Source organism: Brienomyrus brachyistius, chromosome 10 (assembly GCF_023856365.1).
Source record: "Brienomyrus brachyistius isolate T26 chromosome 10, BBRACH_0.4, whole genome shotgun sequence".
NCBI lineage: Eukaryota > Metazoa > Chordata > Actinopteri > Osteoglossiformes > Mormyridae > Brienomyrus > Brienomyrus brachyistius.
Window position 1 is genome coordinate 16206524 of NC_064542.1, and position 27006 is coordinate 16233529.

Here is a 27006-nt window from a genome sequence, read left to right on the forward strand (position 1 = left end):
TTATGGAATCTCTCTTTGTGATGCATTGTGTACCAGATCACTTGTACCAAACTTGTTAGTAAGACTTTTCTTGTGTGTGTGGGGAACTGAATGAATGAATGAATGAATATTGCATTTATACTGTGCTCTTCAAGACACCCAAAGCACTTTAACAGTGGTGATGGTCTCCATTGCCTCTGCAGCACCCACTTGGATGAGGGGCAGCAGCCATTCTACACAGTAGCTAAGGTGAATCCTCCCCTGCCCCTTCACCACCAGTTAGATATAGGGAATGATTAGGAGGGCAGATTTGATAGGGCCACAGTGGGCTATTTTAGCCAGGACATCGGGGTACCATCCCTCCTCTTTTAAAAGATGCCCATCAATATTTTATGCCCTCAGAAAATCAGGACCTCAGTTTTATATCTCATTCAAAGCACCATTTGTACTGCACAGTGTCCCCGTCACTGCACTGGGGCGTTGGGACCCACACCGAGCACAGAACAGGCTAACCTGCTGGCCACACCAACACTTCTTCCAGCAGGAACCCAACTTTCCTAATTAATCTCCCATCCAAGTACTGGCCAGGCCCAAACCTCCCTAGCTTAAGGTGGATTACCTAGCCTGAACTGCAGGTGGTATCGCTGCTGACACCTAACAGGAACTAGACAGATATGAGTAACTGTAATCTGGATCATGTGAATGAGTGATTGAGGGGGACAAAGACGTGATGTGCTTCTTTATTGATGCGTCTGCAGGGAGACAAACAAGGCCAGCCCACTGTTTCTGTGGGGGAGGCATGCTCAACTTTCCCCTCAAAGTAGCCTGCTAGTGCTGGCACCTTTAAAGGGTGCCACATGGACACTGCATATTATTAAAGACTTGGATCTATAATAAAGACCACAGGTTGCCCTTTTTTTGGTGAAGATTGGTGCAAATAATACGAGGAAATTCTCGAGACATATTGCCAGTTAAGTTCCACTGTCTGCTTTTATAGGCGGAGGACAAGTGGGTTTGAAAATATCTTTCTCTCCCCTGACATTCACCTTTATAGCAGCAGGTACATCAGCATGTCCACTACTATTTCTGTCACGCTGGGAGGGAGGGCAGGGGTGAGAATGTGCTGTCTATTCATAACCAGAAAGAATGGGGAGCCTCAGCTTTTTTCCTTTCCTGCACCGCGCTGCCCGATCTCATGTATTGTGTGCCTATTTAGCCAGTCACTTGACAGGCACCTCCATCAGATGCTGACTCTCACCTCCGAGTAGCTGGGAACCCGACAGACATTTAAGTGCCTTTCGTTGGACGATGCTGCCGCCTCTCCTTGTTTGAGCCAGCGCTCACCCAGCCACAAGTGCAGAGCTGCCAAGCTGGACAGCGATGTGGGGAAGGGGCTGAAATGTGAGGGACGTCTCCAGCCCCGGATGGCCTTGGAGAGCACCGGGGGGAAGGACGTGGAATTAGAAAGCTTTTGTCTTTTTGGGGTGTAAGATGAATGACATCCTACTCGCCCCGTTGTCTCTGTTTCCATGGTTAATTCGAGTGCTTCTCCATGGGGAGCAACGGTGAGGAGATTAGTCCAGCATGGGGTGCTGCTATGATAGATGCTGTATCCCCTCCTCTTGTCCATCAGAGGCACGAGGCCCAGTGTGTCTGCGGAAGGCAGTGGCTCCACGCTACGGTCCAAGAGGCACCTCAGTCTTTGGGGCATGACCCAGCCTCACCACCTCCACCCCCCAGCCTTGTGCTGCTGGCGGTTTTGTTCCCAGGCCATCATAGAAAAGAGGCCCACTGAAATATTCATGCGAACGCATGATCAATCAGCGCGTCCTGGACCTTGTTGCCGGCATGACTTAAATCATCCTGTTGAACCACGAAAATACGACTCCAAGCTGTGTAATTAGCACAATGTCTTGCTCGACAGAGAGAGGGGGTGGTGTTGGAGGGTGCAATTCGAAAGACAAAAAGCAGCAAAAAATAGAACGGCTCACTTGCTTTGAGCGTCCGGAAATACACAGACATACAAACAGAAGCAGTGTCTTGCGGAGTTAACTGTGATCGGAGCTGTCTGCAAAACCAAAAAAAACAACTGAAGTTTAAAATCAAACAGCGCAATTTTTAGTAGAACAGGTGGCATTTATGCGGGACATGTTTCTGACTCCTTATTAAGGGCACGAAACATGTAGGTGTAAATGTATCACTTGACAGAAAAAAGAACATTGAGTCAGACTTCCCATCGGCTGCACTCTCCTCCCCACACCGGAGTCACAGCTCCGACTTCTGGGAGAAGTGCGTTTGCAGATGGAGCCCCTGTAAGGGCCGGTCGATCTCCCTGCCTTGGTACCAGCGTGGGGAAATTGATGACAGAGGTTTGTGTTTTGCTAGCTCTGCTTTACCACATGCCGGCCTGCTGTATCAGGTCTTGCCGGCAAGGTTGAGCCTAAGCGTTTCCGGCCAATCTGCAGGACAGGTGACTATAAGCGATGCGTGAGAGATGAGGGGTAGGGGTGAGGGGGTGGGGCGCACGCTGGCTGTCCACACGTCAGGCAGCCGCTATAAATAGCGATCAGGTCTGTGTGCCAGCTGATGAGGTGGTTGGGGACAGTGCCGCCCCTGGCAGGTCTTGGTCCTCCAGTCCTATCTGTGCATCATTAACAAGCTCAGGCTGAGCGACAGAGATCTTTTTCAAGCACATGAGCTTGGTACATGTGTGTAGGGGTGGGTGTGGGTGCGAGGTACCTGCCTGGTCCAATCACAGGCACTGTGACATCATGCTGCTCACCCGCTGGAAACCAGTGTGCTGTCCCTTGAGCGCAGAAGGGCTCCTGCTCGGACATGGCGATGCCGCCTGGGATGTGGCCCGTTTGCTTTATGAGTGTGGGAGGGTGTGCATGTGTAGGGGGAGAGAGGACGGTAATGGGATAATAGAAGGACTTGGGGTTGGGTGGGATTTATGTGAGCATGCCGGCCTCTTCTCCTGTTAATCTCTTCTCACTTTTGTTCTTTTATTTCTTTGGATGAACCACCGTCTACTGAACAGGGAGTGAATACCCCCCCCCTTTTTTTTTGTGAGTACTAGGTGTGATATATCTCACATGCACTCAGCTTGAGTCTCAGGACTTACCACCATGTCGACCAGCCCCGGCAGTTCCTGTGCTGCTACATAAATCCATTTCCATTTTTTCTGAAGGAGAACATTTTTAAAAACCTCTGCTCACAGGAATGACTTTTTTCTCCTTATTTATGCTTTTTTCATTTTTTTTTTTTTTTTGTAATTGTTTCACATCAATGCATGAATTACTCCTGGAAATCTAAAGATCCTCTTTACATAGGCGAGCTTTCTGTCAGGCTGCTCCGGCGGGCCGTGCTCTGGACGCTTGGCGGTGGCTTTCCCCGACACACTTCTGATTATCCGGGCTGAACTGCCTAATCACGCAGCAGAAGGGTCGGCTTGTAAACTTTAAATGCAGCTCCAGGCCCTCTTAATCCCCACGCATTAATGTAGCCCGACTCGTGGGCCAAAAGGCGTGCCACACGATGCTCGGGCAGCCTGGAGCTACACCCCAGTGACCCGTAGAGTCACTTGCAGCTGGAATCCATGGAAATTCAATGGGGATGGAAGCTGCTTTGGGAAATTTCATGTTTTAAGAATCATATGTAACTTTTTTTCCCATCTATTTACTTTGCATTTTTCTTTTCTTCTTTTTTTCCCTTGTACTCTTGGACATTTATCAATGTAAGCCATATTAGATTTGAATGTTTTAAAATTTTAATTTCCTTTTTAACATAGGACATTTAATAATGCCAGGAAGCAAAGTGGCATTATAAAAATGGGAGATAACTTTTCATGCTGCCCTTCAGGACAGGGGCTGAGAAACCCGCACTGCCGCCGTAAAGGAGCGCTCCCTCATTACCGGGCTTCAGGCTGAGAGGCCTGCATTGCCGCTGTACAGGAGCGCTCCCTCATTACCGGGCCTCAGGCTGAGAGGCCTGCACTGCCTCCGTAAAGGAGCGCTCCCTCATTACCGGGCCTCAGGCTGAGAGGCCTGCACTGCCGCCGTACAGGAGCGCTCCCTCATTACCGGGCCTCAGGCTGAGAGGCCTGCACTGCCGCCGTACAGGAGCGCTCCCTCATTACCGGGCTGAGAGGCCCGCACTGCCGCCGTACAGGAGCGCTCCCTCATTACCGGGCTGAGAGGCCTGCATTGCCGCTGTACAGGAGTGCTCACTCATTCCTGGGCCTCGGGCTGAGAGGCCTGCACTGCCGCCGTAAAGGAGCGCTCCCTCATTACCGGGCCTCAGGCTGAGAGGCCCGCACTGCCGCCGTAAAGGAGCGCTCCCTCATTACCGGGCCTCAGGCTGAGAGGCCTGCACTGCCGCCGTAAAGGAGCGCTCCCTCATTACCGGGCCTCAGGCTGAGAGGCCTGCACTGCCGCCGTAAAGGAGCGCTCCCTCATTACCGGGCCTCAGGCTGAGAGGCCTGCACTGCCGCCGTAAAGGAGCGCTCCCTCATTACCGGGCCTCAGGCTGAGAGGCCTGCACTGCCGCCGTAAAGGAGCGCTCCCTCATTACCGGGCCTCAGGCTGAGAGGCCTGCACTGCCGCCGTAAAGGAGCGCTCCCTCATTACCGGGCCTCAGGCTGAGAGGCCCGCACTGCCGCCGTACAGGAGCGCTCCCTCATTACCGGGCTGAGAGGCCCGCACTGCCGCCGTACAGGAGCGCTCCCTCATTACCGGGCTGAGAGGCCCGCACTGCCGCCGTACAGGAGTCCTCACTCATTCCTGGGCCTCAGCCAGCCCCAACATCCTTTCAATGTGTATTAATGATCTGCCGTAGAACTTCAAACGACCAACCTTATCTGTTTATTCAACGGTCATCCCTTTACCTTTCATTATAATCTCTACTTGTTTTAAACTTGTTTGCAATTAGCAGGCCGGGCCGGGTGGGGCTAGTGCAGAGAGGGGCTAAGCGCTAGCACCTTGCTGTAGCTAGTGGCTGCCGTCACTACTGTGAATTTTGACTCAATGTTGCTTTTGTAATGTATTATAATGAATCTCCCTCAATTCTGAGGTAGTTTGAAATATTTCAGGGCGCCCAGAGAGCACCAGTAGGGATTAGCAGTGCCTAGTGTGGTGTAAACAGCCTCCACCTGCTCTGTGAGCATGTACTATGCTTAACGTCATTACTTTGGCAAAGATTAACGAGGCAGATGTGGGTCAATATGCATGGGCAAACCGGAACAGTTTTTGTGTGTCCCAACACAGTCCTGATTAAAGACCATTGTAATGAAAGGGCGATGCATGATAAACCAAGTGTACTGTGAACGTTTCTGCTGGATGGTGATTATCTTAATGCTATTAATGTGAAATATTTGTTTGTTTATCATAACAAGCTGTTTCAAAACAGACAACCTAATACGGAGAAAGGGAATGATTCTGTCCACAGTAATGACTGTCAATCTGACCGTTGATTAGAGTATTGTTGAGTACTGCTTTTAAATCTCTGTATTTATATAAACAAGAAACTAGCCTTTGTTAAGGTGGTGGCATAAGAGGGACCATAATTCATTCAACCATATCTTTAGTCAATGACAGAGAAGGGGCACCCAAGAGCCAACCAGCTTTCAGGGTCCTCTGCCTTCTTTACTGTGACTGTCAGCTGGGGGGAGGGGGGCCTGCTTTCAATCATCCCCCCCCCCGTGACACACAGCCGCGTGTGACTTTGAGGGTGTTCTTAGATGCCTGTCTTCGTTGCTCATCTCTTATCTACCGCGTGCCAGATAGGGGGAGTCTGTCCTCTGCCTGTCCCGATCTCATCTGAACACGGCCCTGATCGACAGGCTGACAGCGGCTCTCGGCCGCAGCCCGAAATCAGAAACATGAGGTTGTGGGGAATATCGCACTCCAGGTCTGATAGCGAGGACAAGGTGGATGATGGAGAATGATGTTTCGGGCGGGGGGAGAGGGGGGTAAGAGTGAAGGTAAAAAGGGGCAGAGAAAGCTAAGCGCTGCATAGGATCAGTAGTGTAATACAAGAGAGGTTTGGGGAAGCATTTGAAGGCATGACACTGTTCCCCTGTCTCCCGTACGCTTCCCTGTCTCCCGTACGCTCCCCTGTCCCTCGTACGCTCCCCTGTCCCCCGTACGCTCCCCTGTCCCCCGTACGCTTCCCTGTGCCCCGTACGTTCCCCTGTGCCTCGTACGTTCCCCTGTCCCCCGTACGCTTCCCTGTGCCCCGTACGTTCCCCTGTCCCCCGTACGCTCCCCTGTCCCCCGTACGCTTCCCTGTGCCCCGTACGTTCCCCTGTCCCCCGTACGTTCCCCTGTCCCCCGTACGCTCCCCTGTCCCCCGTACGCTTCCCTGTGCCCCGTACGTTCCCCTGTCCCCCGTACGCTTCCCTGTGCCCCGTACGTTCCCCTGTCCCCCGTACGCTCCCCTGTCCCCCGTACGCTCCCCTGTCCCCCGTACGCTTCCCTGTGCCCCGTACGTTCCCCTGTCCCCCGTACGTTCCCCTGTCCCCCGTACGCTCCCCTGTCCCCCGTACGTTCCCCTGTCCCCCGTACGCTTCCCTGTGCCCCGTACGCTCCCCTGTCCCCCGTACGCTCCCCTGTCCCCCGTACGCTTCCCTGTGCCCCGTACGTTCCCCTGTCCCCCGTACGCTCCCCTGTCCCCCGTACGCTTCCCTGTGCCCCGTACGTTCCCCTGTGCCTCGTACGTTCCCCTGTCCCCCGTACGTTCCCCTGTGCCTCGTACGTTCCCCTGTCCCCTGTGCGCTCCCCTGTCCCCCGTACGCTCCCCTGTCCCCCGTACGCTTCCCTGTGCCCCGTACGTTCCCCTGTCCCCCGTACGTTCCCCTGTCCCCCGTACGCTCCCCTGTCCCCCGTACGTTCCCCTGTCCCCCGTACGCTTCCCTGTGCCCCGTACGCTCCCCTGTCCCCCGTACGCTCCCCTGTCCCCCGTACGCTTCCCTGTGCCTCGTACGTTCCCCTGTCCCCCGTACGCTTCCCTGTGCCCCGTACGTTCCCCTGTCCCCCGTACGCTCCCCTGTCCCCCGTACGTTCCCCTGTCCCCCGTACGCTCCCCTGTGCCCCGTACGCTTCCCTGTGCCCCGTACGCTCCCCTGTCCCCCGTACGCTTCCCTGTGCCCCGTACGCTTCCCTGTGCCCCGTACGCTCCCCTGTGCCTCGTACGTTCCCCTGTCCCCCGTACGCTTCCCTGTGCCCCGTACGTTCCCCTGTGCCTCGTACGTTCCCCTGTCCCCCGTACGTTCCCCTGTGCCTCGTACGTTCCCCTGTCCCCTGTGCGCTCCCCTGTCCCCCGTACGCTCCCCTGTCCCCCGTACGCTCCCCTGTCCCCCGTACGCTTCCCTGTGCCCCGTACGTTCCCCTGTGCCTCGTACGTTCCCCTGTCCCCCGTACGTTCCCCTGTGCCTCGTACGTTCCCCTGTCCCCTGTGCGCTCCCCTGTCCCCCGTACGCTCCCCTGTCCCCCGTACGCTTCCCTGTCCCCGGTACGCTCTCCTGTCCTTCATATGTTTCCCTGTCTCCTATACGTTCCCCTTGTCCCCGTACATTCCCATGTCCCCCATACGCTCCCCTGTGCCCCGTACGCTCCCCTGTCCGCCGTACGCTCTCCTGTCCTCCATATGTTTCCCTGTCCCCTATACGTTCCTCTTGTCCCCGTACATTCTCATGTCCTCCATACGGTCCGCTGGTACTCATACGTGCTCCCCTGTCCCCGGTACGTTCCCCTGTGCCTCGTACGTTCCCCTGTCTCCCGTACGCTCCCCTGTGCGCTCCCCTGTCCCTCGTACGCTCCCCTGTCCCCCGTACGCTCCCCTGTCCGCCGTACGCTCTCCTGTCCTCCACATGTTTCCCTGTCCCCTATACGTTCCTCTTGTCCCCGTACATTCTCATGTCCTCCATACGGTCCGCTGGTACTCATACGTGCTCCCCTGTCCCCGGTACGTTCCCCTAGTCCCCTTACGTTCCCCTGTCCTCCATATATTCCCCTGTCCATACACTCCCCTTGTCCCTGTATGTTCCGCTGTCCTCCATACGTTCCCTTGTTCCCCATATATTTCCCTGTCCTGTGTACACTCCCCTGTCCCCCCTATGTTCCTCTGTCCCCATACGTTCTCCTTTCCGCTGTACACTCTCCTGGTCCCCATTCCTCTGTCCTCTGTACGCTCCCCTTTCTTATACACAAATGCCACTAGGCTCCAACACTGATGAAAGGATCATAAGAAAGACCAGCAGTGCAGGACCTCACCCACAACTGGCTTGGCGAGCTGGCGTCTCTTTGGCTGTTATGAGACCAGGTGCATTCCTTTAGCACAGTGAAAGACTGAGGGCCTGTCCTACCTAGATGGATCTCAATACATATTAATGCATCAGGTAGCAGTCAGGGAGCTCCGAGTCACCACTACCTATGTCTGTCAGACATACTCGTCACTCCAACAGAGGATGGATGTCGGTAGCTAACCTGCATGGCATCATGTAGGGAGAGAGTGAAGCTGCTTCAGTCATGAGGGGTACAGTGGAGGAATAAGGGTGATGGGGAAACCTAGATCTTGCGTCTGAAAAGGGATAATCTGACTCACACGTCAAAATTTGCTTAAATCCCTTCTGGCAGAAGTGGCCACAGCCACATGTCTTCATGGGGGGGGGCACAGGGGTGAGATGTTATCTTTGAGATTTTTTTTTGGTTGTTTACCACCTTATTTATTAGGTTCTGTGACATGTCATTGGGCAGCCCCAAGGTCTTGTACACCGATTCCCTATGTAACTGCGTGATGTAATCCCGGTCTTCGCACACCCCCCTGTCATTCTGTTGGGGGCTGTGTTACCTTCAGGTGGTCAGTCACTGCCATAACTCACGCAATCTTGTTCTCAATTCCAGATTGCTGCTTCTTGCCTGGGGGGCCGCGTGGAGCTCCTCGGTTCCGACACTAACTTGCCTAAGGAAGAATCCCCAGCAGGAGGCTTTTTTTTGCCCTTGTCTCGAGCCCCCACCCCCCCCCTCCCCCGGGCTGACCAGGGAGCTGTCCGTCACAGGTGAGTGTGGCCAGTTTGTCTATGTTCATGCTCTGGACTCCCACATGTGGTCACATATCCCGGGGCTGCCTGGTGTCACATGACCATAATGTATTCCACGTACCCAATCAATTAAAGGATATTCGTCGTCATTATTAAATGCTTATCAGGCGGCGGCACTTGTCGGAATTCCGTTATTAATTGTTGTTGTTGTTACACAACTGAGGTTGATAATGAATTTGGCTTCATTTCTTGTATGTAATTTATACCCTGTGGTTAAGTGCGTGTAGCTCACCCTCCTGAATCTGCTTATACTGAGTGACGTAGGGTGACGGGTTGTTGACTCTCTACTCAGTTACCTTCTGCAGCAATGCTCTGGCCTTGAATTGATTAAAGAAATTTATTATAACTTCCATCCTATACTCCTTTGTTACCCATTTGCAGTGTCCTCAGTGGGGGGGGGGGTTTCTCTGATCAACTCTCTTCTTATTTGAACCGCCTCACCTAACATTCCCAGGTTACCCTAATAAGGGTTCGACCAGATTCATCAGAGCAGCCTTTCAGAACAACATTGTGGGCCCCTTGTTTTTCTCCAGCCTGTAGCGCATTGGCAGAGGTGGAGATTTCAGGTCCAGAAAGTACAAATCTAGTCCAGGATTTAGTTTCAACCAACCAGTTGAGCACTCTGTGACTTGTGGCTCTTTGTGCTCAATTGGCTGGTTTAAACAAAATCCTGGTCTGGATTTATACTTTCTGGACCTGAAATCTCCACTTCTTGCTCTCTTTTTGTGACTAATCTTCCGGTCATGGGTGAGGTCTGATTTATCTCCGACTCATCACCCCCCTTAAGCTTTGCTGAGGATCTCCAGCCTCCACAACCCCTGGTGGGGCTCCGCTCTGCACATTCCCTTGGTAGTGCCTGGAAACAAGCATCGTAAACATACGGTGGCGACGGCTCCTCTCAAAGTGCGCCCTCCATCCCCGCAACAAGGGGGCAGCCTCCCACTCCTCGGTTGGAGGCCCTCCTCGCTTCTGCAGAAGGTCCTTCATGCCAGCAGTGGGCGGAGACCTTTGGAGGAATGTTTGCCAACAGAACCGTTTGCCAGTGGAGTCAAACCAACTGAGGCTCCAATTTTACCCGGCCTACCCACCAATTAAGCTGCTGCGAGACTGTAATTCCGTCTGCTGGGACACCAATAGTAGTAATAATAATAATAATAATAATGCCGCTTTCCTTGAGCGTGACCCCTCTGGATCCCTGCTGCTCTGCCACACTCCCCATCTGTGTGAGTCACTGCAGCTTCTCCCTGACATACTTGCCTCCGGCTGATGTAACCTGCACCCCATCCTACGCCCACACCTGAAGATGGTCTGTATTTCATCTCGGTGTCTTGGCTCAACAGCTGATAAAATTCCGTTACTAGATGTGCAAAGCGTGGGGCTGGGAAATCTGAGACCACTTGGGGGAGGGGGGGGGGGGGGGGGGCGCACATTGGCCTTGAGACTGCGGGAACAGAATAACTTGGAGCGGCAGGCTCTCTGACATCTTCGGGGGGTGGGGGATCTCATCAAACTCGGGGAAGCTGGTGAACACCGTCCCCCGGGGAGAGCAGAATGTGGAAGGGTGTGTTGGGGAAGTGAATCCGCTGAAAGTGCAGGGGAGGTGGGGGGCATCATGGCAGTTTGGAAAGCAGAATCGGTCCCTGAGGCTGGTCTGGCTTTTTGTGGAATCGCCTGAGAGGGTTTGCATTACAGTGCTCAGGTGTGGTATGTCAGGCAGATGTTGGCACAGTGCTGGCCGGTCCATAGACTCTCCGTTATTAGCGAAGTGGGGAGAAGAAAGCACTGGATCATGGGGAGACAGAAGGTCGACAGCATAGGTGCCAGTGACCCAGTGCCTGGAATGCATGCAGTTCCCCAATTCCAAGGGTGCAGCATGTTGTACAAGGTAATGAAGAGAAGGAGATCAGAAGGTGGTGGGAGAGTAGGAGATGGGGAGGTGGGAGGAGAGGAGCAAATTGGGTGGCTGGAAGGGAGAAGAATGGATGAGAGAAGTGGGGGAGAGAGGAGCAGATCAGGGGGTGTGGGGGGAGACGCGTGGATTGGGAAGTGGGAGGGAGAGGAGCAGATTGGGTGGCTGGAGGGGAGAGGAATGCGTCGGGTTGGGGGAGAGGAGCTGAATGGGAAGTGGGGGAGGGGAGCGGATCGGGGGTGAGGGGAAGGAGTCGTGGTTCAGGAGTTGTCGAATTATAGAAGCAGATCGGTGGGGGTGGGAGAAGAGCAGTGAATCAGGGGTGGAGGGACAGGAACAACCTGGGGGGGGGGGGGGGACCGTGGACTGGGACAATCGGCAAGGCGATGATAAATGGAGGGGGTGTTCAGCAGTCACTGGGGATATCAGTCAATGTGAGGGTGTCCCATGACATTGGGGTCAGAGGTGGAGGGATCTGCTATGTGGTCGCTACTCTTACCATCATTCGATCTGCATACAGGGGAATCGCATGTAAAAGGACACGGCCACCTGTCTGCCTCCCTGGGGAAAAGTGTGTATGCAGGATGACGACTGAGAAAGATGCACAGCCAGAGGAGTTGGTCTCCTGCAGGTGACAGAAAACCTCTTTTGACACCTCCTCCTTCTCCTCCTTGAAACCCTCTTGCATGTCCCCTCTCATGATCATATAGATGTCGCCAGCAGGGATACCACCTGCAGTTCAGACTTTGTAATCCACCTTAAGCCAAACAGGTTTGAGCCTGGCCAGTACTTTGATGGGTGACCAACTAAGAAAGCTGGGTTGCTGCTGGAAGAGGTGTTGGTGTGGCAAACAGGTTAGCCCTTCTAGTGGTCTGTGTGGATCCCAGTAACAGAGTCCCTCACCTTTCTATACTTCCATGCCCCTCCTAATTGATGCCAACCCTCATCCCAACTCCCCTCCTGTTGCTCTCTTTCCTTCCTCGGTTCTGTTTGTACCTGTGGGAGTGAAAAGTGCCCCCCAGCCCCACTCCCTCTTCAAGGTCAGGAAGGAAGACGATGGGAATCGCCATGGAGCCTGGAGTGTTCTAGGACGGGATGTATCTCAGAGGGTCCGTGGGCCCATGCTGGCTCTCACCCGTCAGCCCGTCTGAGCCAGGCTCCGTGCGACACGTAACCCTATCCTCGCTGCTGGTCTCTCACCCGTCTGGGTACCAGTCAGCCCGCACACAGTGCACGTGGGAGGGACAAGTACATGGCATTGTGGTCCCGGGGGGTGGGGGGGTGTGCTGGTGTTTAGTCTTATTCCTGTGTGTTTCACATTCAGCTGCATGTTATCTATCCCTCCTACCACCTGCTGACTACACAGCCATTTTGGGGCCTCTGTTTAAACACAGATTGTGATTTGTGTGTTTCGATCGATCCCATCACTCTCTGCGACCTTGGCTTCTCTGTCAGCCCCCCAACATTACCACCCCGGCAGGATGTCATGTAGAGCCATCTGAGCTCGGCACACCCCAGTGGCATTTTTATTCATGTCACAATAAATGTCTGTCCGAAGGCCTCCCTCGAAATGCAAGGAGTGGCACCCATTACAGCGTTGCAGACAGGAAGCCAGGGGATTAGGGGAGGGGGGTGTCGAAAAAGGATGGTTTGTGGGGATGCAATGGACACTCTGAGTGAGTGAGTGAGTGAGTGAGTGAGTGAGTGAGTGAGTGAGTGAGTGAGTGAGTGAGTGAGTGAGTGAGTGAGTGAGTGAGTGAGTGAACTTTATAGTCATTCACACCATGCAACAGTATAACAACGGATGCATAGCTGAACGAAATTGCATATCTCCAGGCTCAAGGTGCAGATATAAAAAGACAAGAGCACTTAGACAACATACGGAGATTACAACAAAATTCCACTTTAAGCATAAGGTGGCACAGAACAGACACTAAATATACAAAACAATATATATACAGAAATGTAGGACCAGTCAGTGCTGAAAAGGTTGAAAAGAAAAATGTTGCACATTGTTGCACACTGATTACATTATTGCACTATATACATACAGTATTCACAGTGATATTGCACTATATAAATAAAATGTAAACTTAATACCTGTTGAACTGTATAGCATGTCAGTTGGGGCATGGGGGTCATAATTGCTGCCCCCCCAGAGCCTGGGTCGGGCCTCTCGGTGACACCCTCTACCTAGTCAGACTCTGATCTACAGTAATTACCGCAGGCTCTGTCTGAACCCCAGCCGATATCCGGCAAGGGCCGGGAGTGCCTGTGCTTCCATGGGGCGTCGATCTGTGCACGCCAGGTCCCGTTATGTCCACTTGGGGCTTGCGGGAATGGCGTTTCCGCATCTGGGGAGGCTGTGATGAATATGCGAGGTGTGGTGTGGTGGTCCCCGCTCAGTGGTGCTGTTTGCTCCCTTTCCATCTCAAAGCCGAAACAAAGGAGATCTTTCCTTCTCTGTCAAGATATGGTGCATCTGGCAAAATAATAATAATAATAATAATAATAATTGAAAACATTGTTTTTATTGGAAAAGATATAGACCATCAGTCATGTGGCAGTCCTACTCCAGGGCCGAAAGGTGATGAAATAATTATCCGACATTAATTATATTTAGCGTATTTCTCAATGTCCCATGTTCCTATTCTCCCTGACATTCCTACTTTTGTGTTTAATCTACATTCAAGGAAATCATTAAAATTCCAGCTCTTCCCATTAATTAACTTCTTACCTACATGTGACTAAATATTACATTTGATGGTGATGGGAGTGGGGGTTGGGGCGGACTGCGTCGTCCTGGACTGTTTCGTTTGGCCAGCGTGTCCCCAGGGTCCTGCTCCATTACCCTTATTCCTTCTTTCCCAGGATTATTTTCCTGATCAAACACTCGTTTTGATAAGGAAAAAGTACAAAAGGAAAACCAGGTCTGACACTTTGGAACACACACAGGAACATGCACGTTGGAACACACACAGGAACATGTACATTGGAACACACACAGCAACATGCACATTGGAACACACAGCAACATGCACATTGGAACACACAAAGGAACATGTACGTTGGAACACGCAAAGGAACATGTACGTTGGAACACACACAGGAACATGTACATTGGAACACACACAGCAACATGCACATTGGAACACACAGCAACATGCACGTTGGAACACACAAAGGAACATGTACGTTGGAACACGCAAAGGAACATGCACGTTGGAACACACACAGGAACATGCACGTTGGAACACACAAAGGAACATGTACGTTGGAACACACACAGGAACATGCACGTTGGAACACACAAAGGAACATGTACGTTGGAACACACAAAGGAACATGTACGTTGGAACACACACAGGAACATGCACGTTGGAACACTCAGGAACATGCACGTTGGAACACTCAGGAACATGCACGTTGGAACACACTCAGGAACATGCACGTTGGAACACACTCAGGAACATGTACGTTGGAACACACACAGGAATATGTACGTTGGAACACACACAGGAACATGTACGTTGGAACACACAAAGGAACATGCACGTTGGAACACACACAGGAACATGAACGTTGGAACACACACAGGAACACGAACGTTGGAACACACACAGGAACACGTACGTTGGAACACACACAGGAACACGCACGTTGGAACACACACAGGAACACGCACGTTGGAACACACACAGGAACACGCACGTTGGAACACACACAGGAACACGCACGTTGGAACACACACAGGAACATGCACGTTGGAACACACAGAGCAGCTTACACGCAAAAAGACACAAAGGAACACACACGCAGGGAACATGTATGCAGGAACATGGCCGATTCAGCCAGGCCCCTGGGCAACACTCGTACCTGCCGCCAAAACATCTCGGCGTCTCCCCAGACAGACGGGGGCCATCAGTCTCCCTCAGGACTCAGCCGAAACAAACTGGAAAAAAAACAAAATAATGACAGTAAAACAATAAGAAGGCGTCCCTCACAATTTGCCTATTGCTGAATGTCTGTCAGGTCCGGTGCCTGGAATATTCCAGGGTTCTGCCGTCCATTCTTCTGCATCAAAGCCCAGCAAGGACCATCTGCTTCTTTTGAACACCACTTTAGCCCCCCCCAGCCCCCCAGCCCAGACACAGATCCCTGATGGCTTCCTGGCCACCTGCCTGGCATTTCCCTAGCCCGCCGTCTTGTGCTTGCTGTCTGCAGTGACCCCTGCCCTTGTCTATCCTGAAGTCATCACAGCTGTGCTTTTTTGTAATTTATTTGGTTCCCTGCCCAGTTAATGACCGGGGCAGTCTCATTAGCCTGAAAATGTCGCATTTGTGCCCCTTTCAGCTGGCCCACGTGAGGAGATGCCTGTTGCCCTCACCACAATTTTCTCTGCCAGTGACACTCCAAGGTCTTCAGAGAGCACTCCTGGTGATGCTCTTATTAGCTTGGAGTGTTGTTCTTTCGTTCCATTTCCTCTCCACTCCAGTATCCTCCTTCCCTGCCATTCCTCATCTTCCCTCCCTTTCTCCCTCCTTCAGCGTTAAATTGCCTCCATCTCCCTGCTTTCCCTGCTCTCCACCCCTCTCCTTCTCCCCCCATCTCCTCCACTCTCCTTCCTTCTCGCCGCCTCTCCCAAGTATTCAGCCGTGTGGTTTCCCTGTCCCTTGCTGACCCCATTGCGCTAGACATCGCCTCTATCACCTTTGATGCTGGGATGTGGTGGACAGGTGCCCATATCGACAGGAGAGGCTGGGAGCTGCCAGAATGCACAGGTGTGTCTCCGGAACGGATTATCTGCGTGTGACACCTCACGAGGAGTTTAACGGCGACATGAGGCACCTGCTAATTGACAGACTCGTTTTCCCTCCATTAGTGGCGATGATTCTGATGCAGTAAATCTCCCAGCACAGAGACAATCTGGTTTCTAACGACACCTCAATGAGGTCAGTTATACTAAATCAGACGGTGTTATCGGATTGGTGACAGACCTGTGCAGGTCCAGCTATGCAAGCCTTAAAGGCGTGGTGTGCTGTGTCTTAGCCCCCAGTCACAATCGGGGCAGGTATATGGTGCAAAAGTCTGCTCGGTACCACAGTCGTGTCACTAATCTGCTTAGATGCTGTGGCGCGTGCGGGACTCGCAGTCAGCAGTGCAGAGTGCGACGCACTTTCCAACGTCTTTCTCTTTCTCGGAGCTCGGACCCCTCCTCAAGCCCTGTGGTTACGCACTCGCCCTATGCTCAGGTCCACCCCTCAGCAGCAGCCTGGCCGTCTCCCCCCATATCTTTCATCGTGGCACGTGGCTCGATGCTGCTCACTAGTCCATTCTCAGAGACTCGCATGGGGTCTGCCAGTAGATCGGAAATGCGGTGATAAATCATCACTGTGTTTTATATGATAAATATACTTTTTACATTGATCAGCTTTCATGAGGATGGGCACAGGAAAGTGCTTATTTATGAATTTTACATCAACACTTAACTAAATCATACTCCTGACTCAGATGGTTCCTTTTTAATGACTTGATATTTATTTAGAAAACATTTTTATCCAAGGCAGCATGTTTTTTTTTTTTTTTTTTTTTGAAAAACGAGACAATCCCTGGAGCAGCTGGTTGCTTTTCAGGGCCCTTTCTCAAGGACCCGACTATGAAATCACTCGGTTCACCGCGGAATTTGGATGAGTGACCTTCGGGTTACAATTATAGCATACCCTCTGTTAGTACTGTTCTTTTATGCCATCATAGCAAGCGAAACTCCTAACGTGTATCCTAATGATTTAACCACTGCGGAGGTACATTACAATTTGTGTGATTGTGACAGAGGTGCCTGGAGTACATTTCCATGAATGAAGCTTCGCATGATGAAGGTCTACATGAAGAAGGGCATCGCAGTGAATCGATTTCTTGAGATGAACTGAGAGGGGCCCAGCTTTTTGATTTAATGAATCGACTTTAAAATGTGTGGCTCAGCATACTGGGACAAGGCTTGTATAGGGAACAAGATTTTGGTTTTAACAATCATGAAATTTATTGTACCTGTTGACAAAAGTTAATTTTCCTAGACATGTACAAAAAGACTTATTTTTGAAATCTTAGCATTGTTTTTTTATAATAGATGTTTTATAGTTAGTAAGTCAGCTAACATTTTTTTACCCTTCAATTCTGATGTACTTTTCTCGATGTGTCCACCTAATTTCTGTCCCCTCCAGGGATCTGTCTGCCCGCCAAAAGCGGCCCTTCCCTGTAGGCTGATAGCCATGCAATGGGAATGTGGTCATGGATGGGGGGCAGTGCTCTATGACGAAGTGTTCTGAGTGATAAGAGTGTGGAGGGGGAGGCAGGATGGTGACAAACGGCATGGGGCTTTGGTGCCGAGGGAGAGAGGGCTCAGCCGCCGGCTTTGGGTCCTCAGGGAGCTGAAGGCTGATTTGTATTTCTGCGTCAGGCCTACGCAGAGCTTCTGCTGTGGCCTACGCAAATGGACTACGTCATTGCAAGCATTTACACTTTGTGTCACTGCACTGTTACACTTTCAGACTCTAGTTGATTGTGCGCTGTGGGTTTTAATTTGCTAAAATAATTTTACTCTGTCTGTAAACTTAACAAGCTTTACAATTTTAATGATTTTAATTTACAGTACAGTAGTACCTTTGTTTGCGAGCATAATTCTTTCCGCAAACGTGCTTGTAATCGAAAGCACTCGTATATCTTAGCAAATTTTCCCGTAAGAAATAATGGAAACTCAGATGATTCGTTCCACAGCCCAAAAATATTCATATAAAAATGATTAATACAAAATATAAAGTAAAAATGCATAAAAACAACTAAACCTGCACTTTACCTTTGAAAAGAATCATCGATGGTGTGAGGGAGGAGAAGAGGAGGGTTATTTTGTAGGACGACTTTCACTATAACTAACAGAATCAGTGCTATGTGTTGGCTCACTGGAATCTTTTTCTTTTTGTATGACTTTAACAAGGAACCATGGGCATCGCCGCCATTAAATCTGAGGGGGATGTGTCCCCCTCTCATTTCATAATTATTCGCTTGGAGCCCCCCACATTTAACATAAAATATTAGTTTTATGCCAGTGTGCCCCCCCCCCCCCCATTCAAAATGCTTCTGACACCTCTGCAAGGAACCTATCTTATGACGCCCGCTTCTGCCTCCTTTTCGATTTCGCGGAAATGTGGACATTGCATTGTCATTAAACATATCCATCGCTTGCACTACCACGCCCTTATTTGGATGGTGCTTTTCTACTAAAAAGAGCTTTGACTATACGAGTCAGGGACGCCGATCGAGACCGAGTATGGGAGACGATTACCCACAATCCCGCAGCGAGAGAGAACGACAAGAACCATAGGCTCAGTTGTGACCACGTAAAGCAAGGTAGACATCAGGGGTGCCCAAACAGTCGATCGCGATAGACCAGTCGATCTCAGAATAATTCTCAATCGATTGCGAAGTGTTTTGCAAGCGTCTGTGCACTTGCGCATTCCCATTTTTCAGTGTGCAACTAATCGTGTACTGTAAACATTTAGCACGCAAACATGTCAGAAGCCATAAAGATAAAAAACGTATCATTTTCATTCAGATTGGCAAGAGGATTGTTTTTTGTTTACTCAAATTAGAAGTCCTTATGTCTTACATGCAATGCGAGTGTAGCTTTACCGAAGAAGGGCAATTATGAGCGGCATTTCAAAACGATGCACAAAAGCTACAAGAAAGAGTTACCCGCTAAAACAGCCATACGCAGCCGAAAAGTGCGAGAACTGAAAAGTCAGTTAGCAGCACAACAGTCGGTTTTTACCTAGCTGCATCATCCCAGTGCCAGCGGCCCCACTAAGGTAGAAAAATGTATTTATTTACACTTTTTCAATTTGGTGAATTACCTGGATTTGTCTGATTTTGCTGTGTGCATTTTAACTATATAGAAAGGCAAAAGCTAGAGTAATAATAGAGTAAAAGAGTAATAGCTATGGCTCCCTATTTGAACTGGTAGATCTCGGCACACTGGCCACTTCAAAAGTAGATCTTGAGTTAAAAAATGTTGTACACCCCTGGTATACATAATACTCGTATTGCAATACCTCGCTCGTTTATCAAGTTAGTATTTGCTAAAAATTTGTGCTCGTCCTGCAAAACACCCGCAAACCAAGTTACTCGCAATCCAAGTTTTTACTGTATCTTGCATACGTTTCAAAATCGGTTTCAAGTTTATTGCCGCTATGCTTGCATGAGCACTGCATGCACTCTCCAAGCCAGTCGTAATCATTTTAATCAATGTTGTTTAAATCATTCATAGATGGGTTTGTGAAAAATTTATGTCTTCTGTTAATCTGTGTAGTCTAATTTGTATTCCCATATTTTACACATAGTGTTATTTGACGGGTCCCCCTGTATGTCTTGTAATTTGTGTCCTGTACCTTATGTTTGTTACTGGACAAACAACAATTCTGGTATATTCGCACTTTACTGGCAATAAATTGAGTTCTTATTCTAATGATTTTTAATTCCTTTAATGATTTATAAATATTGCAGTATTTATCATAATATCTGAAATTTTCCAATATCGTGCAGCTCTATTGTGAATGGTTGCAACCGTGTTTCTTCAACAGTGTGAACAGCTGCAATCGTGGCAAAAACAGCCAACTAGCAGCATGCTAAACACATTTTGTCCCACATTAAAATCTGTAGCTGTAAACACAGTCTATGTTGCTCCCCGTAGCTGAGAACATGGTCTATGTTGCTCCTCCTAGTTGTAATCATGGTCTATGTTGCTCCCCCTAGTTGTAAACATGGTCTATGTTGCTCCCCCTAGCTGTAAACATGGTCTGTGTTGCTCCGATATGTAGTTACATTTCTGGGCAGGTGCGTATCAGGCTATGGCACAGGGTACGGTGTATAACTATAAATCCGTGGTCAGGAGTAGGGGGGCCTGGATGAAAAAAATAGAAAGTGGGGAGGGGGGTCTCCATCTCATTTTAAGGGCAGCACTCTTGACCAAACAGCGGACACCATTCACATGGCAGTGGGGAACAGTGTGTCCCAGCGTGTAGGCAGATTAGTGACACGACTGTGGTACAGCTTCCTGTTGCATTGTGGGATTGCACTACGCCTTATATCTAAGCACGTTTGTCATCTGAGTGACGCGAGGTACATTTTTTGTGGTGCCACGGTATCACTCCCCACGTTTGTTTGGGGGAAGACTACACCACAACGTCTCAACCTGCACCTTCATACCCAGCCTTCCCCAGCATTCATGCCTGCCTTATTTTCCTGGAGGATAATGTTGGTCTTGCTACCTGAGTTTTCAAAGTGTGTGAGAAAGGTTTAGGTTGGTGGTAAAGAGTTTCTCTGGGATTCAGTCCTCTGATGGGAGCTGTAGTGGACCTTGCTTCCCCTCTAATCTTAGTGATGTTTGGCTACAAGATTAAATCGTTAATGACTCCCAGCCTGTTCCATTGTACAGATGAACCAGAGCTAACCTTACCTACACATGGGCTAATCATACTTACACAACAGTTAACCTTTCCTACACAACACCTAACCTTACCTAAATAACGACTGAACTTATTCACCCATCAGCTAAACTTACCTGCACAATGGATAACTTTACCTACACAACAACTAAACTCAACTAACTTTACTCACACAGCGGGGAAGCGCACTTGTAATTGAAAGATTGCAGGTTTGAATCCCAACCAGTAAGGCACCACTGAGGTACCCTGAGTAAGGTACCGCCCCCCAAGCACTGCTCCCTGGGTGCTGAATTAGCTGCCCCCTGCTGTGTCACATATGAGTTAAATGCAGAGGACGTGTTTCGACGTTGTGTACTGTGTACTGTGGCATGTCAACAATGAAGATTGATCACTAAATTTTAATTCTAAAATTTTCTACACAATGACTATTCTTACCTACACAGCGGTTAACCATATCTACACAACAGCTAACCTTACTCACACATCAGTTAACCTTACCTATACAATGGCTAACTTTACCTACACAACAGCAAACCTTTCCTAAACAACGACTAACTTTATCTACACAGCGGCTAACCTTACTCACAAAATGGGTAACCTTATCTATACAACAGCTAACTTTACCTATACTCCGGCAAAACTTACTCACACAGCAACTAAACTTACCTATACAGTGGCTAACTACAGATGTGACTACTCTCCCACACTTTGCAGCCCAAGCCACTTAGAGGCATCATTCAGGACTGCATGGAAAGGATGACTGGTCAAGGTTTAAAATCTTGTCAGTGCCCCTAAATGTTTTCTACTGCTTTGCAAATGCGGGTTGATGCCAATTTAGTGACTGTTTTAGATTGCACTGTTTGGGATGATTGCCCTCTACATTATGCCAAGGGTGATAGATACACCATGTATTCAGAGCAGCGGTAAGAAACAAAATACTGCTGAGAGAATGTGTATTAATGACTCAGTATGGGTTTTCTGGGGATCAGGAGAAAGAATATGCTGGTGTCTTAAATGGGCATGTGTTCATGTCTGTCTTTGCATTGTTCCATAACCACGTGCTCAATGAATGTTGATAATCCTGTAACCTGTCCCAGAATGTACACTCAGAGACAGGAAGAAGGGATGCCAGTCCATCAGAGATCCCCCGCACACACGAGCACATGTCTGTATGTATATCTCTGTGAGAACCGTCCATTCATTACTATGGGCAAAACCCTAATCTCATGAAAGACAGTCTTAACCCCTACCCAGCTCTAACCTTAACCAAAAGTAACCAATGTACAAGACTTTTGGCATTTTTACTTTTTTCATTGCATTCACAGATTATTATAAAATTGAGGTTATTTAAATTGGGACCTGAAAAATGTCCACAAAAGTTTCAGGTTTTACCGCACTTTGGGGACATTCTGTTCTCCAAATGTGATCTATGCAAACACACACACACAGCCACACGCACACACATGCATACATATAGACACACAAACACACCCACACCAGGGGCACTAGCTCATCTTCCTTGCCGAGTCAAATCAAAATGTAAAATAATATTATCATAATAAAATAATGAAAACTGAGAACACAGAAAACGAGGAGTTCCTCATTGGCTTATAGGCAAGACACATGTATTAGAGACACCATGGATTATTCTGTCTAATGTCTATATCATATTGAAGTAAGCATTTTCGGTCTGGGTTAAAATTAATATTATGGGCATAAATGCTTTTTAAGCTTTCAGGGAGAGGTTAGGAGCAGGTGCTGATTACAGCACAGTGAGGTATCACCCACCGCACAACAAACCACCTCAGGGATGAGATCCCAAGTGCATCCGTGCGGTGGGTGATACCTCAGCACCCCACTAGTCTGAATAGTTTTTCCAGTGGCTGCAGTACCAATCCTGCCACCAACCCCCAAATTTTCTCTGGAAGTTGGAGGACCTGCTTGCAGGGCTAGATGTAGATTAGCATTGTACCCAGGACGAAGCAGTTACAGGTTAAGGGCCTAGCTAAGGTGCCCAGAGGAGTAGGATCACTCCTGGCATTCACAGCATGTGAACCGACACCCTTCCAATTGCGGGCACAGATCCCTACCTTCAGGACCAACAGTCCTCCCACAGCTTGCCGTTAGCTTTCAGTCTAGTTAAAATCAATGCGACCAGTAACGCACATAAGCAACCCCTAGCCAGAGGTACTGGGCAGAGTGTCTGTCTGTTGGTACCCACTTTGGAAGCCATGCCCATTAAGGCAGCTGTGCCCTCTGTGACTTTTCATGGAGGGGGGGGGTGTTGTGTGTGTGTGTGTGTGTGTGTGTGTGTATATATATATATATATATATATATATATATATATATATATATATATATATATAAAATTAGTGAGAAGAAACTTTTTGTGAGTATTCATGTGTTCACCTTATGTTTTGTGAAACTATTGATAATAATTTTAAAAACACATTTGTTTGTCATGCTGATTTCTAATTCCCTTAAAATGACCATGGTAAAATAAATAAATAAATAATGATAATGATATAAAAAAAATTATATATATATATATGCTATGTAAATAAGAGTGTACAACCTTGTGTTTGCACTTTCCCTGTTGTCCCTGTTTAATTTTATTAAAGAGATTTACATTTGAAGCGCATGGAAAAGGAATTACATTTATAATTTGTCTTTCCATTAATCAGTGCAGCAACTCCTGATATAGGCCAGCTTCCGTGTTAAAAGGATTTTCTGTGGACCTGTAATGCCGGTAATTAAGCCAAATGATTATACAAACAATTTGCATAAAAATGCATAACACACAGTGAAATTATGAATGCGGTGTAGCTCCTAAGACAGACTAGTTACGGCCCATGGTTTGCAGTGTATATGAAACATTGTACCGGCTGAAGGACAGTGCAGGACATCTGTTATCTCGCTTGTAAAATGCGTGGCACTATTTAATTTTTTTACATCAAGAATCGTTATAAAGGGGACATCAGTGTGTAAAATATGTGTGTAAAAATGGATTTTTTGATGTCCCTTTATGCCAGATTTTTACATTATATTTGCATGAAGTGCAGTCTTTGTTTGATGCATGTAACAATTATAGTTTGGAAGACATTTTTTAATAAGGCCCCAAAGCCAGTTAGAAGATGGGAAGGTTGAAAATACCCCCTCTGCTTTACAGCTGAAGAATTTCAGAAGTGTCAAATGCCAATATGGAACTGGGCAAAAAATTAGCTACACGCTGCTGTGTCCTTGAATTATTTTGGGAAACAGCTGAAGGTGTGTTTGACACTTGGTAAATGTTGTTATATTCAGTCTCCATCAGATCCGTCTCATCGAATAACACCCACTTGCCAGAGAGCAAATTGGACACCCGTCATTAATTTTCTTTTGACCTCTACCCAGTGTGCAAGGTCACAGTTGACCGAGTCTCGCACAGCCCCCCCCCCGCCTCCTACAGGTTGGGTGTGAAAGTGCCAGGCCACCTTTCCTGACAGTCTTTCTGTGAAAAGGTGAGGCCTGGCGAGCAATGTGGCAATATCCCCCCACCCAGTTAACACCTCGGCATCAGCAGCCAAACACGCCTCCCGCATTTCAACAAGGGGCCGGTCAGAGGTGCCGGCAGCAGGTCGGCCGGATCACAGCAGTAAGCACCGGATGTCGGTCATGTCTATCTGCTTAGAGAATTAATGGGTGTAATTTGGACCACATCTGTATTAGAGTGTGTTTGGTTATAGCTGAGAATGACTACAAACACAAAGGGACAGTCGCATAGAGTGCGTACACCAGGCTGGTGTGAAAGTCTCATTGACTGAAGGAGAAAAAATAATTGGGAAGTACAATAGGTGCCCTTTCCCCATTGGGGTGGTTGAGATTTGGTGGAAGATGATGCGAGACAGGGTACCTGAGCTACCATCAATCTATAATGAAGGAAGGAACTTACCATGCCAAACAAAACTGGCAGCTGATAGCCGGCAAGGAACTGCAGGAGAAAAGGAGGAGGCTTCCTTCTGGCCTCGGACGATGAGGGGCTCCGCGCCAGGCTTTGCAGCTCGCATTCTCCGGTCATGGCCGAGCTCTCTCTGTGGGGTACCTACGGTGCAGGAGAAGCCATTAAGCAAGTAATGAAAATCATCTAATTAAGTGCAGGGTCTGCTAGTAGCTCTGCAGTGGTTCTCCACTGTTGTTAACTCAGGGGCTTCTGCGGCTGTCTTGCGGAGCCGGCGATGGAGCTCCACCCACTGAGAACCCTGCTCCTTCACACCCCCGCCGATGCTCTCACCAAGGCTACCATGGTATCAGTAGTTCCTCTGTGCCTCTTTCTCCATGGTGCCTCGCTGTGTGACAAACATTGGCCACTTCTATGCCTGTTCTTTCCCAATATTGTGTGTGATATTTTTGCAACTGTAAATGGAGATGGGGATTTTGAAAAATGAGTCTACATTCAGTTTCAGCCCTCGCTTGTCTAGGCCATATCACACCAGAAACCTTCCCACTGAGAGTTTAAGTAGACAGCACACTGGGAAAAAACAGCCAATAGTCAAAGCTACATACAAGCCATGTTGATCATCATCTGTAGGATTTCATCACAATCTGTTTGTCACTTTCTTTGTTCAGTGGTAGTCTGCTGTCTGTGGGATTTGAGGTCAGGGTGACATCAAATTTTGTCAGCATTTAAAGGACAGCTTTTTAAAATAGCTGTCCTCTGGTGAGCAATAATGAAACTCAAAAGTTCATCTAAAATGCTGCAAAGGCTTGTTTTGATGGAGCAGCTACAGGTAGAACTTCTGGATAAAAGGTTGCAGGTTCAAATCCCCGGAGAGGAACTGGGTTTGTATTTCACCTAAAGAAGCTTCTGTGGCCCCGTTCACACAGGTCCAATTTTAAAGTGTAACTGAGTCAGATTCAGTGCACTTTTGGATATGAAATAGATGGAGTGCAGGAATATCAGTGGGATTCAGTATGTGTGCTTGTCCTGTAGGGGGCAACAGTGAGATGAAATGCCCCTTTATTTAAAGATATCCATTGCATGATGCCGAAGTAGACTGGGAACTCAGTCAGAAAATAATAAACAGCACATAACAGATATGCTAATGAAGACAGATGGAACCCCAGAGAAACCGAGAAAGAGATTTATATTGTACCATAGGTGTAGTGTAACTGTTTAGCACAATTATACCCCCAAGAAAAAGGAACGGCGGAGAATCTTTAAATGCCCCAGGTTCACCAGGCCATGCCGCCGATGTTCTTCACCAAATGTTCAGGCAGCAGCCACCTTGGCACGCAAAGGACATCTCCTAGGCGGGAGGCTCCCTGAGAAACGGAGCCGGCAGCCGGGGACGTGCAGGGTTTTGCTGCCGTCTACAGGGTAATCGCTGAGGGCAGAAGGACGTGTCATATGAAGTAAGAAGGCAGATGAGAGAGGGGATGTGTGTCACACCAACGCCGTGCTCTCAGCCGGTGACATCTGTAAAGGGCCGTGCTGTGGCAGCCCGACAAGCAGAGGGAACATCAGATTAGCTGGGCCTGGCGGATGCAGGCTGACAGCGATGCCCATGCTGATGCGAGCAGCTGCTTTCTGGAGACCCGGTCAGCCTCCCTGTCACTCGTCCACATGTGGGACAAGTGGCCATTAGCTGGGTTTGTGTCGGCGGTGTCCCTTCGCCCGGCAGGGCTCCCATGGCAGCATGCGGGCAGGATGCTATCCGGAATATTCCTGTGACAGCAGCGACAGCTAGGCAACATTCCCTTCACTCTCAGTATCTCACTGTCTTCTGCTGTGGTCTCACAAAGGACGTTCAGTAGTACCTTGCAGGCCGATTTTGAGCGTGTGTATGCCTGTGCTTTACTATAAGCCGTGGACTTCTGTCTGTACGTTTTAGTTATTTGACAAGATGAGCTTAATCAAATAGAACTAGTGTCGGAGTTGATATTCCCTACAAGTGCTCCAGCATATCTTTGCTGGGAGGGGGGGGTGGTGAGATATTGAGAGGTCTTCTAACCTCATTAGCCGGAGTAGTGAGCTTGGATGTTAAACTAGTGCGGTTCCTTGTGATGCATCACAGATCGCCAACAGCAGGAGTGCGGGTCCCTGTTTCAGTGTTACACCAAGCCCACTGCGTCCCCTCTGTGCAGAGCTGTGACCCCTCCGTGGGGTCAGCTGTGATGTCACACCAGGCAGCACATCCTCCTTTTTAAAGCTATTTCTGCATGCCCTCTAGGATTCGGAAAATTAGGTGCTTACTGGTTTTTTTTTATTTTATCTTTGCTACATATACGTAAAATAGTGACTGATATAGAGAAATGAAATCTTTCGCTGTGATACAGTAGACCTGACCGGCTTTTGAACCAGCTTGCTAGTGCCTCGTTAAGGTAGCCTGATAGAAAAGACCAAATGAAAGATTGGAACAAATGAGGGGACGGAAAACTTCCTTTTTCGATCACCTGAAGGGAAAACTGTTAGTATTGTTTACTTCCTGCTTTCGATACATTCTGGAAGGAAATATCCAGCTGATCTGTGAATCAGCTGGTGGAGGAG

At 49.0% G+C, this 27006-nt stretch overlaps 1 long non-coding RNA gene across 1 annotated transcript; it reads right to left on the minus strand.

Moving 5' to 3' along the window:
* Positions 1 to 12901: 12901 nt before the first annotated feature.
* LOC125750422 (uncharacterized) lies at positions 12902 to 24572 on the minus strand. Its single transcript, XR_007400339.1, has 3 exons — positions 24412 to 24572; positions 14862 to 14937; positions 12902 to 13467 (listed from the first exon to the last, which is right to left on the minus strand). It is a non-coding gene; the product is annotated as an uncharacterized LOC125750422 (long non-coding RNA).
* Positions 24573 to 27006: the final 2434 nt, after the last annotated feature.